A 14,274-nucleotide genomic window follows, 5' to 3' on the forward strand; every position below is an offset into this window, starting at 1 on the left:
AGCAATAATATATATATATTTAGTGAAATAATTTACTATATTCGTCATGTTCCCGTTGTTTCTTAGTACATAAATATTACAAAACTAAACATGAATCCTGCAGTGCATTACAAGTGTGCTGTAATCTATAAAATAAGGTTTTCACATGGCAGCTCTAATGCAGTGTTCGCACCAAACGTGGCGCAATTTTTTGCGTGAGTAGATTACATATAAAGTCAATGCACAGATGGGAATAGATACGAGTTAATGCAAATCGCGACAGACAGCACGAATGTTGACATTTTTAAACTCTGTGTCGCAAAAGCCTATCAGTGCTGAGATCCTCCTGCTTTGTCACTGACGTCCTGCCGCTGTTTGATAAAATCCACGGACTATGTTATGAACCCAGACAAGACGATGTTTAGTTTTCCGTGATATCTGGGACTTCCACAACACGTACTAAGCAGAAATAGGTTATTTTTTCCATGGTTGATGGCAGAAATATATGGCTTGGTTGATAACGGCTAGATAAGGAGCTCCTAACCACATAACCGAATAACCATAAATGGTCTTGAGTAACGTGATGCGGAATTTCACTTTGCGTTTGGTGTGAACGCACCTTAAGACAGGGCACTTCCTGAATGCCTATGGCACTTTACACTGCTTGAATTAGCTTAGCAGCTACACACACAGTGTGCGTAAGCTCTGCCCTCAATGAAACACTGAGATCAGAGAGAGAAAAGAAACAATAAATGACAGCAAAATGTAGTAAAGACTCACACTTAGATGAACTGAAACTGTAATCCTGTATCAGATAATATCATACAGTTTTACAGCTCGTTGTGCTACCCCAAAGTAGCCCAAGAAAATGAATTCTGCTTTTAATCTTTTTCACATTTTATAGTACGGCTGCAATTGTTTTCATCATCTGTCAATCATCAGATTATTTCCCCAACCAACCGATGAATTGTTTTTGTTTGTACAATATCAAAAAACAGTGAGAAATCCGTCGCAGTTTCCTAGAGACCAAGAGGATGTACGGCCTAAAGTCCCTAACCCCAGTATATTCAGATTAGTATCATATGGCTGAGTCAACAAGCAAATGTTTTAGGACCTGGAAGCTTTACATTTTGCCATTTTTGCTTTGAAAAGCGGAAAACTCTACCATTTTCTCAGTTTTGTCATCCTTTGTTCACTGCGTAGGCATTTGAGAAAAAGACAGTTTTCATCAGGAATTAAAGGTGACACTGAGTGAGTAATTGATATACAAATGTTCATTTTGAGGGTAAAGTAAAAATGACAACATTTTATTTTTTGGTGACAAGCTATTAGAAAAATTGTCATATCGATTCAGCAGGCGATATAGTCTTGCATTAATGCATCCCTCACGCCATCATTGTACACCTGGGGAAGCAGCGTTACAGTATATCATTTGCTCATGAGACACCTCTGCAGTAACCACTTACTTGACATGCACGACCCTGGTGGTTTAAAGTTTGATCCAGCAACCTAAAGTTCACAAGATAGCTTCTAATGAATCAAAAGGCCTGATTGAAAAATGAATGCCAGTACATACTTCAAATGTTTTCGCCTACATAGTTATTTGTATTCGGTGCTAAGGAGGAGCAAGCAATCATTTCCTTTCCCATTTTTCACAAACGTACATCAATAGAGAAAGATAAGATCAGTCATAACCTTCCTCTCTGTACAGCTGTGCTCTTATTATTTTCATTGGCTCCCCACAACCTCTGCATCTTGCCTATATCTCCGAATGAAATATACGCTCCAAACATACAGCCAAGGATCCTTTCTCAGTTGCAAACACACAAATCTATCAGAAAAGAATTGTTCTTTTCTGAAAAACAGCAGGAATGAGGCCTTGCAGCCTGACTTATTCGGCTTGTAAGTGCATGTGTGCCCTTGTGCCCAGAAACCAATTCCTATCGGGTAAGTCATTTATGCACTGCATATCACAGTGGTGCGGGATCCAGATAAAGAAATGGGCCACATTTAGATTTTACAGCAGCCAGGTTGTCTCATCTCACCCTCCCTTATCCTCAACATCTTGCCCTGATGATCTGGATATCATGTGCTCGGGACAGATGCTACGGCAACATGATGGACGGCGTTTCTCTGCCTGCGCTGCTCCGTGCCCCTGTGGGAGGAAAATAGAGGCACAAGGCGAGGAAAGAAGAGAGGTATGGGATGGGAGGGGGTGAGAGTGGTGAGAGCTGTCGTGTTTTCCAAGCCAGCGAGCGTCGCCTTCCTCGGCTCTGACACGTACTCCTCTCCTCGCCACGGTGTCCTCATTACGGCTAATATGAGGCTGGTGGCAGGGGGCCCGTGGCGCTGCCTGGGGATCTCGAGGGAGTAATGATGGGGGCCAGTGGCCAAGGGCCCCGGGAGGGAGGTGTGTTTGTGGTGATTCCCTCCTACTTGTGTAGAGGCCACACAGGTCAACCTCACCCACTCGCGCACACGTACTCAGACAGCTGCAGCTCCCTCCACTCTCTGTTTGCCCTTGGGAGAAAAATAGGAAGAGAGAAGCAAACAGCGGGGAGTGTTTGCCCAGGCGCACACCACACCCATCCATCTCAGCCCCCCCCCCCCCCCCCCCCCCCCCTCTCCCCCAACTTGCTGAGAGGACACAATCATTTCTCCCTCTCCTCCCTCTCCCTCAGTCCTTCCCTCCATCCCCTTGGGTGTATTGGTCCAGTCTCGGTTCAGCGCAGATATAATCCTTTAACGCCTCTAAATGATCCAGAGGTTGAGTGCTCCTCCTGGATGCCAATGGGACCTGCTGGGCTCACACCTGCTGGAGCGGGTTAAGATAAATGCCAGCGGCCAGTCGGGCATCTGGCCCCGCATTAATATTTAACAGGCCGACTCTCATCTCCTCCGCGCTGAAGGTGCGAAGGTGCCAAACCCCAAAGACATATCGCAGCTTAATATGGATTTGTGCAAACCGGAGAAATGGAAGAGCGGCGATAACATAGCGAGATCCAGACTGCATGTTAAGTTTGTGGCTGCCCTCACTAGGGTGAACTTTATTTCTGTGGAGCAAACCTGCATGTGTGGCTCTGGGGGCAATTATTCAAGCATAATGTGGTTTAAATCCATTCCGGGCTTTTTGAAAAGATCCTCAGGTTTTATTTCATTAGCTTGTCGACAACAAATGCAGAATATCCAACCTGTGCCATCTGGGATTCGAAAAACCAAAATCTTGGTTTGTGACAGTAAGATTTCAAAACAAGTTGCCAAGCCAGAACCAGCACAATGTGAACCTCTTTCATTAAGAATCCATCCTGACAGTTTCAACATAACCCAGGTCAGCTTGTCTCTCTGATTCACCCCATTGCTTGATGTACCTAATTGCCTCTAAAGCCAAGACATGTGTTCATCTTTTTAACATGGTTATAAAGGGTTAAATGGTTCACATAGTTTCCTCAGAAGATCCCTGAGAAACAGCTGTAAGGATCAGGTGCTGTTGACCTGTAAACCTAACCCGTGTTAAGTTATTAAGGCAGCTTATCCACAGGAAAGGACTTGTTCTTTGTGTTGTACCCAATTACATCTGAAATGTGCTTCAGTTATGACACATGATTGTGTAACTAGAGCTGTGGATTTAAAGGGAAATGTGTCAGCCTCAATGTTATTCTAATGTTTAAGAATAGTCTTCTGTTGTAGGTGACGGGAGCTATCAAAACGTTCCTTCTGATCGGAAAAATAAGCGATTTAACAGAAATCTTCTCATTCAACAAAACATGAACCTTCTGTTTGTGCTCCCTACTACCTCATTAGCATGCACACAAGCTAAATGGAAAGCGAGCAACATGGTCACGCTAACTGTAACAGACTGCTGTACATGCATGGATATGACATAGAATGCAAATAAGGTTAGTTCACTGGCAGCTTGACCCGTTCCTGGTTTCATTTCTCCCTAGATAGACCACCAGCCCTGGGGATGGTGGTCTGTCGGTCGGTCCAACACTTTTGTCAAGACATTCATGGTCTCCAGTGGAAAAGACTTTCATGATGTAATTGATGATCCCCTGAATCTTATCATAGTTTTCACTAATCCAGTGACATCTATGAGATGGATTAGTGGACACAATATTTGTTGTCACACAACTGAATCTGTTAAGTTCAACAGAGCGTGGCTGGACTAAGTCCTACAACCCGGGAAATGAGTCAGCATTTCTGCCCGGTCTCTAAGTCAATGTGTTTTCAGTTAGATGTCTGAAATAAGGTCTGTGGCTAACACAAGCTGAAAAGATTGTAATATTTTCTTCTGCGATATAAAATACGTTGGTATATTAAAAAGGCATTTAGGCAGTGGCTAAATGCCGACTAGTCCACCTTCACAGCCTGGTCGTCTATGCTCACACTCATGTGTGTGTTTACAGCCTAACACTAGCTTTTTACTTCTATTGATTTCATTTACACTTAAAAAATCCTAAAAGTGATGTTCGATTGTGAAGATTATCTTGCTGAATAAAACATATAAGCATCATAAACTATATAAGCATCATAAACTATCACAAATACACCACTGGATTCATATTTGTGTTTGTACTAGAGTTAGCCTACTGCAATGGTTGCAATGGCAACGGTACACTTGGAAATGGATGTAGCTGTGACCATCCTGCTCAAATGATTTCAATGGGCACGCTAACAAGCTAAACTAAGATGGTGTTAATGGTTATCATTATACCTGCAAAACATCAGCATGTTAGCCTTGTCACTGTAATTATGCTAGCGTTTAGCTCACAGCACCACTGGGCCTAATTACTACTTCGCTTCAATTTTCAATGTTATAAGATCCTGGGGCCGTGTGGGCCAACTATTTTCATTTTATCCTTTGCTTTGTTGTGTTTTGTGCATCCATAAATAAATCAAATCAAATCAAAAGTGCCACAGCTATGCTATGCTGTTTGCCACAACAGCTACACGGCTCTTTAGGGGACTACTTTCTCTGGTTCCTGTTGGTGTCTAAGGTTGGTCTTGCTGGACAGCATGTCTCTACAGCAGAGATGTTGAGTAAAATGTTATCATGATAGTCATAAAATGGACAAAAATATGAGAATGACATCCAAGTTGATAAACCCCGTTATTTTTCTTTGAATGTCTTTACGTGCTCCTCCTCAGCTGTGAAAGACAATAAGCTGTCAACCTGATAACATTTGATGTGTCTTTGCTTCAGGGATTTGTGAGCAGCGTGATGTCACATGATAGCTGCTATCAACTCATATCCAGATAGATAAAGGTAGTTTATGTGCCAGCAGGGTGAAAGCGGTTGCATCAGACTAGCAGTGTGAGTTAGATTTGACATCATCCGGCCTCACTACAGGGATCAGAGCATGAAAACCCAGCCCAAAGCCATTTTCACACAGAGCGTTTTGTTTGTCGCTGTGCATTACCTTAGACTGGAAAATAAAGGGGAATAAAAAAAAAAAGAAGAGCAAAACCACGGTAAATAAATTGGTGCTTTTTAAGCTGCACAGCCACCATTCAAACTGATTAGCATCATGTTCTGGGGTGCTCATAGTTTGACAGATTCAAATAAGAGATCAGCCTTCTGTAGACACATTCAGCTTTCTATTAGAGATAACTTTCTTTATGCACATCTAGGCCAGGACCAAAGAGGGCACATTTAGTGTTTTTTTCTTTTTTGTCAAAGCAATATGTTCCTTTCACCCCAGCCGAGCTGATAGCAGAAACCTCAGGGGTGCCTTTTAGCAGCGCATCACAGTACGGTGGCCTTTCATGCAACAGCAATATCAGCTCATCCCGAGGTAATGGGTAACGGCCTCAGAGGCGGCCGAGATCGAGATCACTTTGAATTATTAATATTCATTGTCGACAAAGGGGCAGGCGGGGCGGGACTCCCACTCGTCAACACAGCCAAGTGTTCAGACTGTCACCGAGCCAGTGTCAACAGTCGGAGTCAAGCTGTGCTCTCCCACACAGACACACTCGCAAATTAGGCACATGCATGGATGACCTTCCATACCTAAATACAGACCGTGACGAATGCAAGCGCAAAGAGACGGCTGCACACACAAACGCACACCAACACACACAGACACACGGCGTTTTTCCTGTCAGAGGTGGGGCCGTGTGGGCTCCCATCTGTGCACACAGCTTCATTTCCTCGGAGCTGTGCAACCAATCCACAGACAAACCGTGGAGGACAATTCAAACTGCAGGAGCAGGAAATAGTCTTCGGAGTGGTTTTATGTGCCTTCATGTAACGGCTTCCTGCCGTATTAATCAGAGAGCGTAGGGATGATCATCAACAGCGCTTGATTTCCAGCTTCTCTGTTGTTGTAAATGATGGAGTAGTGAGGCCGTTACTATTTCCTTTGAGTTTTAAACTATGAGTGACATTTATATCGGGAGCATTTTCTCTCCACTCTGCATGTCTCTCTGCTTGTTTAACTGAGGTAGCCTCGGTTCTCATCACCCTCAATCTCTTTCAGGCCTTTTAGTTCTATCTTCCCATTGAGGCCCTTTACCAGGTACATAACTACTGTAATAGCGGCTGCTGTGGCATGGCTTCAAATCCCAAAGCATGAATACTGTATCTTGTTTGAAATAGCAGTGTGCATGCACTGAAATGCAAATGCTTAGGATTCATGACTATTTCAAGCTGTAAACAGGAGAATTTACTCACACTGGAACTTGCCCAGTCTACTTCATATATGACTCCATATTTCTGCATGATTTATTTAGAGTTATACTGCACGGCTGCTGGAAATATTGGACAGCGCACTGGGAGCTGTGGGGATATGATAGATGTAGAGGTGGACAGGCAGCTGACATTGTGTGTGTATCATTGTGTGGGGGGACTGACATCAATGGGAGGATGAAGGTGCGGCCAGTGAGAGGTGAGCAGTTCCCCAGTCAGGATGTGTCCCGACGGAGGAGGTCAATTCTTTTTCTCTTTTGTTGTATGTCTGTCTTTCAGTGTGATTGCACAAGCAGATGGGAGCTGACATCCTAATATCAACAGGAAACACTCTCGGTTTATCCTCTGCAGGGATATGACATCAACAGGCAACAGGAAAGCCCCTGCTTCGTCTCTCTGGGGACAACGGGATGCAAATGAAGCCTGTCGCTAACCTGCAGAGATCTGGAAATACAATAGACCTAATCCAGCAAGTATCCTTGTACACAAGCCGGACCTTGAATCATGTGTTCACGTGGTGTCCAGGTTTTGTTTTGCCCTGCATTCTGTCTTTTTATGAGCGATTGTTTGAATGACGATCGAGTGTAAAGTAAATTCCAGTTTTTGCTCATATGCTGCATTCCTGAACTGTTGTACGTCACTGTTGTTTTGCATTGAGTTTATTATGTTACAGAGTTAATTCAGTGTCATTGTAAACAGGGTCGGGCAAGGAAATTACGATTATAGTCCCATTTTGTTACATAGATACCCCCTCCCAAAGAACAGATCATATATATATATATATATATATATATATATATATATATATATATATATATATATGTATGTGTTTGTGGAGGGTGGAGGATGAGTTACAGCAGATTCTCACAGCCTGAGGAAAGAAGCTGTTCTGAAGTCTGTTGGTTCAGCAGCTGATACTTGTGTATCTCTCTCCAGAGAGCAGCGGGGTGAACAGGTTGTGTCTGGGTGGGTTTTGTCTCCTAATATCCTTTAGCTCTTAGCAGGCTCCTCTTCTCACCAATATCACTGATGCTCAGTAAATGTTACCAGTGATGTTCTGGGTGCAGTGGCTCTCCTTTGGTTTAGATCGTAATCTAACCACAGACACTGAATTACTGGAATCAGCCATGAGACTGCTTTCAAAATGTAAAATGAGTCTTAACAAATAAAGAAATACTGAACTCTGTGGTGCAGGCATGTTGAATATTTACAGTCTGGTGATATTCTGTGTATTTCCTAACATCATCAAATTCAATGTAACGATCAAAAACCAACAATGAGTCTACATTTGTAGGAACAAATGGGCCTGATACAAACGGAAGAGAAGTCGTAAAGTGAGAGTCACACAGACACATTGTTGGTTTGTGATGTTTAATGGAATGTGTTGACGATAATAAACGAGGAATAATGCCAGCCTCATCTTTTAGATGACACAAAGTGGAAACAGGAGTGATTCACTATATTCATTTTTGTACAGTTTTGAGGCAATTGCAGTTTTATGCTTTGTATTCTTCTACTCCACTAACATGCAATTTATTGATATAGATTTTTTTTTAAACAACCGAAACAGTACAGTTGTGAAAATTGGCTCCAACTCGACCAGCTACAACAGTAAAATGCTTCATACATATTAATGCAGCAGTGTGAACGATACAAGAAGACATAACTTCTTTTTGTTCACATGAAAACTCCACAGGGCACCTTTTGGTTTGTAAAGCAGCTCTTTCAGGGTAACGGATTGTTTTTACATCGAGCTGTTACTGCTCTTACTGAAGAAATGGATCCAACAGAAAATAGCAAGACTTGTCCTTAAACATATCTGCTGTTTTAATCTGAGATGACCCAAGACAAAAGAAAAAGTGTGCGTTTAACTGAAGTGTGGTGATGCCTCCCAGAATATGAAGGCAGAAAGTGTTCAGGACGTCACATGTGACCTCATATCCACGGAGGCCACGTTGTGTGTCGTTTTATTTTCTGTGCGAGTCGATTCAAAAGCCTATTCTTCATCGCCTGCATGTTGTCTCCACAGGCCCCGTCGCTTCATGATGCCAGCATGCAGATGACACAACGCGATAACTCACCGTCCCCCATACGAGCCCTGTTACTGTCTCTCTGAGAGACACCGAGCTGTTTCTATATCATGTATGACAGCATGTTTTCCCACTCTGTTGTGTCTGCGTATATGTGAGGACGCGGAGGCGTCTTCAGAAGTGACTGGAGCGTCCTGAGGATGTCAGCGGAGGGACAGGGAGTGTTCAGCCTGGCTGCTACCGCTGACTCTCCCGGGACAGCTTTAATGCCTCCACCTGCCATGCGGCAATATGCTATGCACTCAGCAGTCATTCAATCACAGGTCGTGGCACGCCAGATGGTATCACCTATGAGAAGGCTGATACAGCGCCTGGCACAGCAGAAAGTTTGCAGCTTTGGGACGACTCGCAAACAAACTTAAAGCACCATTTCTAAGCTGGAATAAAGATCTCACCATGCTTCTGCTCTTTTTTTCTTTCTTTTATTGCCATTGTTTGCGAGCCAGGACTCGTGTGTTGGTTTCAAGTCGCGCCGCAGCAACAGCAAGACTCAGCGTGCAGCTCCTAAACGCAGCCTCACTGAACAGATGCCCATTGTGGAGCTGTGGGCGGTAATGAACTGAAACACCGTGTTCTCTCCTGCAGGTTAATTGTGCTGATTTGAGCGAATTGGGGGGGGGGTACATTTTTTAGTGGCGCACAAGAGCTCGCAACACTTTTTATTACGACTATATTTTCCAGCACATTAATTCCGTGGATTTTCTGTTTTACAGTATGACGTGGAACACTACAGTGTGCTGGCCTGTGTGAAAGTCATTTGCTAATGAGAGCTCGTAAATAACCCGGATGGAAAGGGCCAAAGGGATTTTGGCTGTGGAGACATTTACATAGCTCGCTGGTTGGACTATTTTTTTTCTCACAAATTCATTTAAATCCTTTGACTTCTACTGCCGCCTGTGTGTTTATATTATTAGTTTTTAGAGGTTAAATTTCATCATGTCCTAGTAACTTCTAAGCTGAATGAATAAGTGGTCCCGATGCACTCTGGTACTACCTGGGCGAGTGCAGCGTATTTACAGTATAAATGTGTGATTTATCTCAGGAGGAGAAACAAAACACAATATCATGGTGGAAACATGAAAGTGCAGCACAGAGGAGTTCTGTTTCTCTCTGTGTGTCTTACAAACACTTATTTCCATGGGACATCTCTGAAGGGCACGATAGACAAATGTTCTGTCTGGTATCTGTCATGTCATAGCGTCCTCATCAACTGTGAAAACAAACAGCAGCTTACACCGTGTTACGTCTGACAGTGATCCAGCGGCCCCCGTGGAGCATCCGCAAATCCAATTCTTTCCAGAGGAAAAAGGGGGTATTATACCGACACCCGGAGTCAAAACAAATTCCAGCGACGCTAAAGACACCATGCCAATCCAATGTCAATAACATTGCAGCCTTGTTCGTATTCTATACATAATGCAGGAGTCATATTTCCCATCCGCTGGACCGGGGCCAAGCACATATTTGAGATGTCCCGATGTACACCTAGTGCTCATGGCTGAGCTGGTTTCCTTTAGCACCTGTTCAATGCGCTCCGCTCAGCGAGACAGTTCCCTGTGAGCGGTGGGGGCCACGCCTGCACCGGTCGTGTTGTGTTTGGCATCAAGGAGGCTTTGAAAATGCCAATCACCGGAAAGATAATCCCTCGAGAGGTAATTAAATTCACACACATGCAGTCGTATTTATAAGGAGCTGCCCAAGGCACTGAAAAGTATCCATGACATAAGAACACTATAAATGGCTTGTTTTGGAGTACAACAACTCTCAGCTCACACTCTCAATAATCTCCTTCATGTGTTCTGTCTTTGGGGACTTCAAGTGCTTTACTTTATTCCATTTCTATTTCACTCGTTCCGAGGCTGCTGACACAGGATGTCACTGCCGGTTATATTTGGACACATTTGTTCGGGCACAAGCTTAACATTCAGGTAGCGTTGTGGAAACCAGCTCAACAGTAAGAAGGAATGTTTCGCATCTGGTTGCATTAATGGAGAATTTAAAACAGCAGCTACGGTGGCCCTGAGAGCTCTACCTACTGCAACTGAAGAAAACACAGTTCAATAAAGGAAATGTATCACTAGAACTGATAACAAGTTCTCACTCCCAACTCACCAAATGCTGACGCTTGGTCATTGGCCTTAAGCTTCAAACGATGATGTTTTCAAAATAAAGTTCTGTGTTCACAGGAAACATGCAGTTTATTACGTAAGTGGCGTTAGTTAAGTATGGAAGCTCAGCAACACAACTACAGTACACTTCTCTGAATGAATCCTGTCACATTTACATTACGGAGCAGGCTACTCCTCCCAAAATGAAAGTATATCAATCCCTCATTGTGGTTGTTATTTGGAGCCAATGGTAAATGGTAAATGGACTGTACTTGTATCGCGCTTTTCTAGTCTTTCCGACCACTCAAAGTGCTTTCACCTGCCTATCAGACTAACTCATTCACACACCACGGCTACGGGAGTCATTTTGGGGGTTAAGTGTCTTGCTCAAGGACATATAGACATGCGACTAGCGGAGCCGGGGATCAAACCGCCGATCCTCTGATTGAAGGACAGCCCTGCTAAACACATCCACTTTTTACTTTTTTTTCTTTCTTTCGTTATGTTCCCTTACATTGTCAATAGAGTGAAAATGAGTAGAATCATGTTTTGAGTGGAGTATCCCTTTTAGTTTTGTAGTACCCTGGTATAATACCGTCACTACGATAATCATTTTCAGTCATATCGCCCACCCCGAGCCACCATAGGAACACAAGCCCAAATGCTGCAAGTAGTACATGTGAGCTGTGGCAATGGGATGTGGCTCATGAAGTTACTTACTCCATGACTTGTGTGGATTTGTGTTAGACCTCCTTCTCCACCTTTGACTGGCAGTCAACTTCAGTGCATTGTTATAATTTGTTTTCTATATTTGCAGCACATTTACTTCTGTCCCTCAGTTTTTCTGTGTTGTAATTCTTAGGGTGTCCGTCCATCCAGTCCATTCTGGTGTTTGCAATATCTCAGGAAGAACTTGAGGGAATTTATAAAAATTTAGCACAGACTTTGGAGGTCAAAGGTCAAGGACACTGTGACCTTGCATCCATTCCATTCTCGAGAAAGCTATATCTCAGCAACTCCTTCATCAAATTACTTCAAACACTGTAACCTCACAAAACAGATTTTCGGCCATAATTCAAGAATTTATGTGCTTCATTTCACACAAATATCTAATAGAATGAAAATATGATGGATGTAAACTGCATCAGGCCTGGTTGGCGGAGGCATACAACAGCGAGGCTGTAATTGTAGCTCTGTAAATGCATTTATGAGGACCTTTTCCCCTGCTGGCTTGTGTTTGCTGGTTGGTATGCGTGTGTTAGTTTGCAGTGCGTTAAGCTGTCAGGGCCACTGTAAATAGCAGATATATGTGGAAGCATAGACCTTCTAACGTCAACCGTATATAGAAATTGATTGATGTCAACACAGAAAACGTGCACAAAACCAGTCGAGGTCCACCTTTTTTTTATCCTATCATGTTTCAAGGTCGTGAAGTGGGATCGGGCAACTTGAGCGAAGCCTATAAAAATGCATCATGTCGCCCCTATAGATATACGCTGAGTGTGTAACCTTGTCAAAGTGACATACATGTGGCTGCATGATAATTCATACATGCCACAGGGCGTCGCATGCATGAACATGTACCTCTAACTGTGTGATATGCACGCTCTCTACCTATGAGGCCGTGTGCCGGTGCTCCCCGGCACACGTTTGGAAATCAGGAAAGATCCATAAACTCCAACATGAATACCTGGCTGAGTCACATGCCACAGTGGCAGGTCGTTCATGCCTTGGAGCGAGGATTGCTATTGAACGTGCTGCAGCAACTCAGCGACGCAGTGCTTATTATCTACGCCCAGACATTGTTGCTTGCCCCCTGATGACCACGCCTGTTTTGTCCGCCACTCTCCCTGTCTGCATCGTATCTCGTCCGTTCAGCCGCCTCTGTGATGCCGCTCTCCCTCCCTGCTGTGCGTCTCCGCGAGAGGTTGGGGAGACAGCTCTCGGTCCCGGCGAGCCATATCACACTTTAAGTGGCATTTTAGCTTGATATTTGATCAGCCAAATATCAGTACGAGCTTTTCCATCTCATCCATAATTCACCTGCGGGGGAGTCGGCTAAGAATAGAAGGCTCTCTGTGCACACGGCAGAGAGGCAGCGAGGAGGGAGATGACATGACGTGGATATGGAACGGATACAGTGCAAACTAGAGCAGTGTATTTGCTATAAGGTAGGGATGTAAAGCACAAGATTCATCATAGTATAACATGATATTCATTCTTTAGGCTACTGCTATGATATGATTTTGATTCCATTCGATTCAGGCACCTGTGATCGATGTGACATGGTATATTTCCATTTAACACAATCATTATAAACTCCCAAAAAGCTACTAAAACATGATTTGCGTATTGGAATGGTGGGCTCTGTAGAAAGTTGGTGTTAATGAAAAGACGAGACATTGGAATTTCAAAGGCGTATTTTTAAGAAGAAGATAAATATTCAATATTTCACTTTGCATTGATGATGTTGGATCATTGATCATTGAATCAATAGATATTGATCCAGATTAATACATCGTTATCAGACGCAACCTCCGGTTTTGCCGAGTGAAGCCAATGTGCAAGTCTTAAACCCGCATTCTCTCTACTGACCAACAGGGGGCGACTCCTCTGGTTGTATAGAAGTCTATGAGAAAATGACTCTACTTCTCTCTTGATTTATTACCTCAGTAAACATTGTAAACATGAGTTTATGGTCTCAATCTCTAGTTTCAAGTCTTCTTCAATACAGCATGATGTTCATTTAGTAAATGATGGTCCATTTATGGCTTTATGGTCTATTTGACTCTAAATTAATCATAATTTACTAAGTAAAGGGTATATTTCAGGGAGGGGCTACTGTGATTGACGGGTCGCTGCCGCTATACCAGAGCCGTATACGGTGTCACTCCTCTGAATTCCAAATATGGTAACTTCCGATTAGCAGTTGCAAAATAACCAACATGGCGATGGCCGTAATCCAAGATGGCAACGGCAGAATCGCCAAACTCAAGGTTTTAAAAATAGCAGTCCACAAACCAATGGGTGACGTCACCATGACTACGTCCACTTCTTATATACATTCTATGACTGTTACACCCCTAACATATCGGAGCCTGCATATGTCGTTATTCGTATTCATTGTACAATGAGAGCCAGCAGGTCGTGTTCCCCTTTTTTAAATAGAAAAGAGAAGAGTGTGTTCTAAACTGAACCCATCTCCACCCTCTTTCCTGTCCCATTGTGTCATACCTTGGCTTCATCACTCAGGAAACAAACAATTAGACAGATATAGATGAGTCAAATTCATTTTTTGCTCTCACGACATTGTTCTGTCCTTCCTCTCTCGCCACGCGGTCAACCAGAGTCCCATCGCTCAGCTCAGTTGATTTCATATCTTGCACACACATTCTCCTGCAGGATG

Source organism: Pholis gunnellus, assembly GCF_910591455.1.
Source record: "Pholis gunnellus genome assembly, chromosome: 19".
NCBI classification, from domain to species: domain Eukaryota; kingdom Metazoa; phylum Chordata; class Actinopteri; order Perciformes; family Pholidae; genus Pholis; species Pholis gunnellus.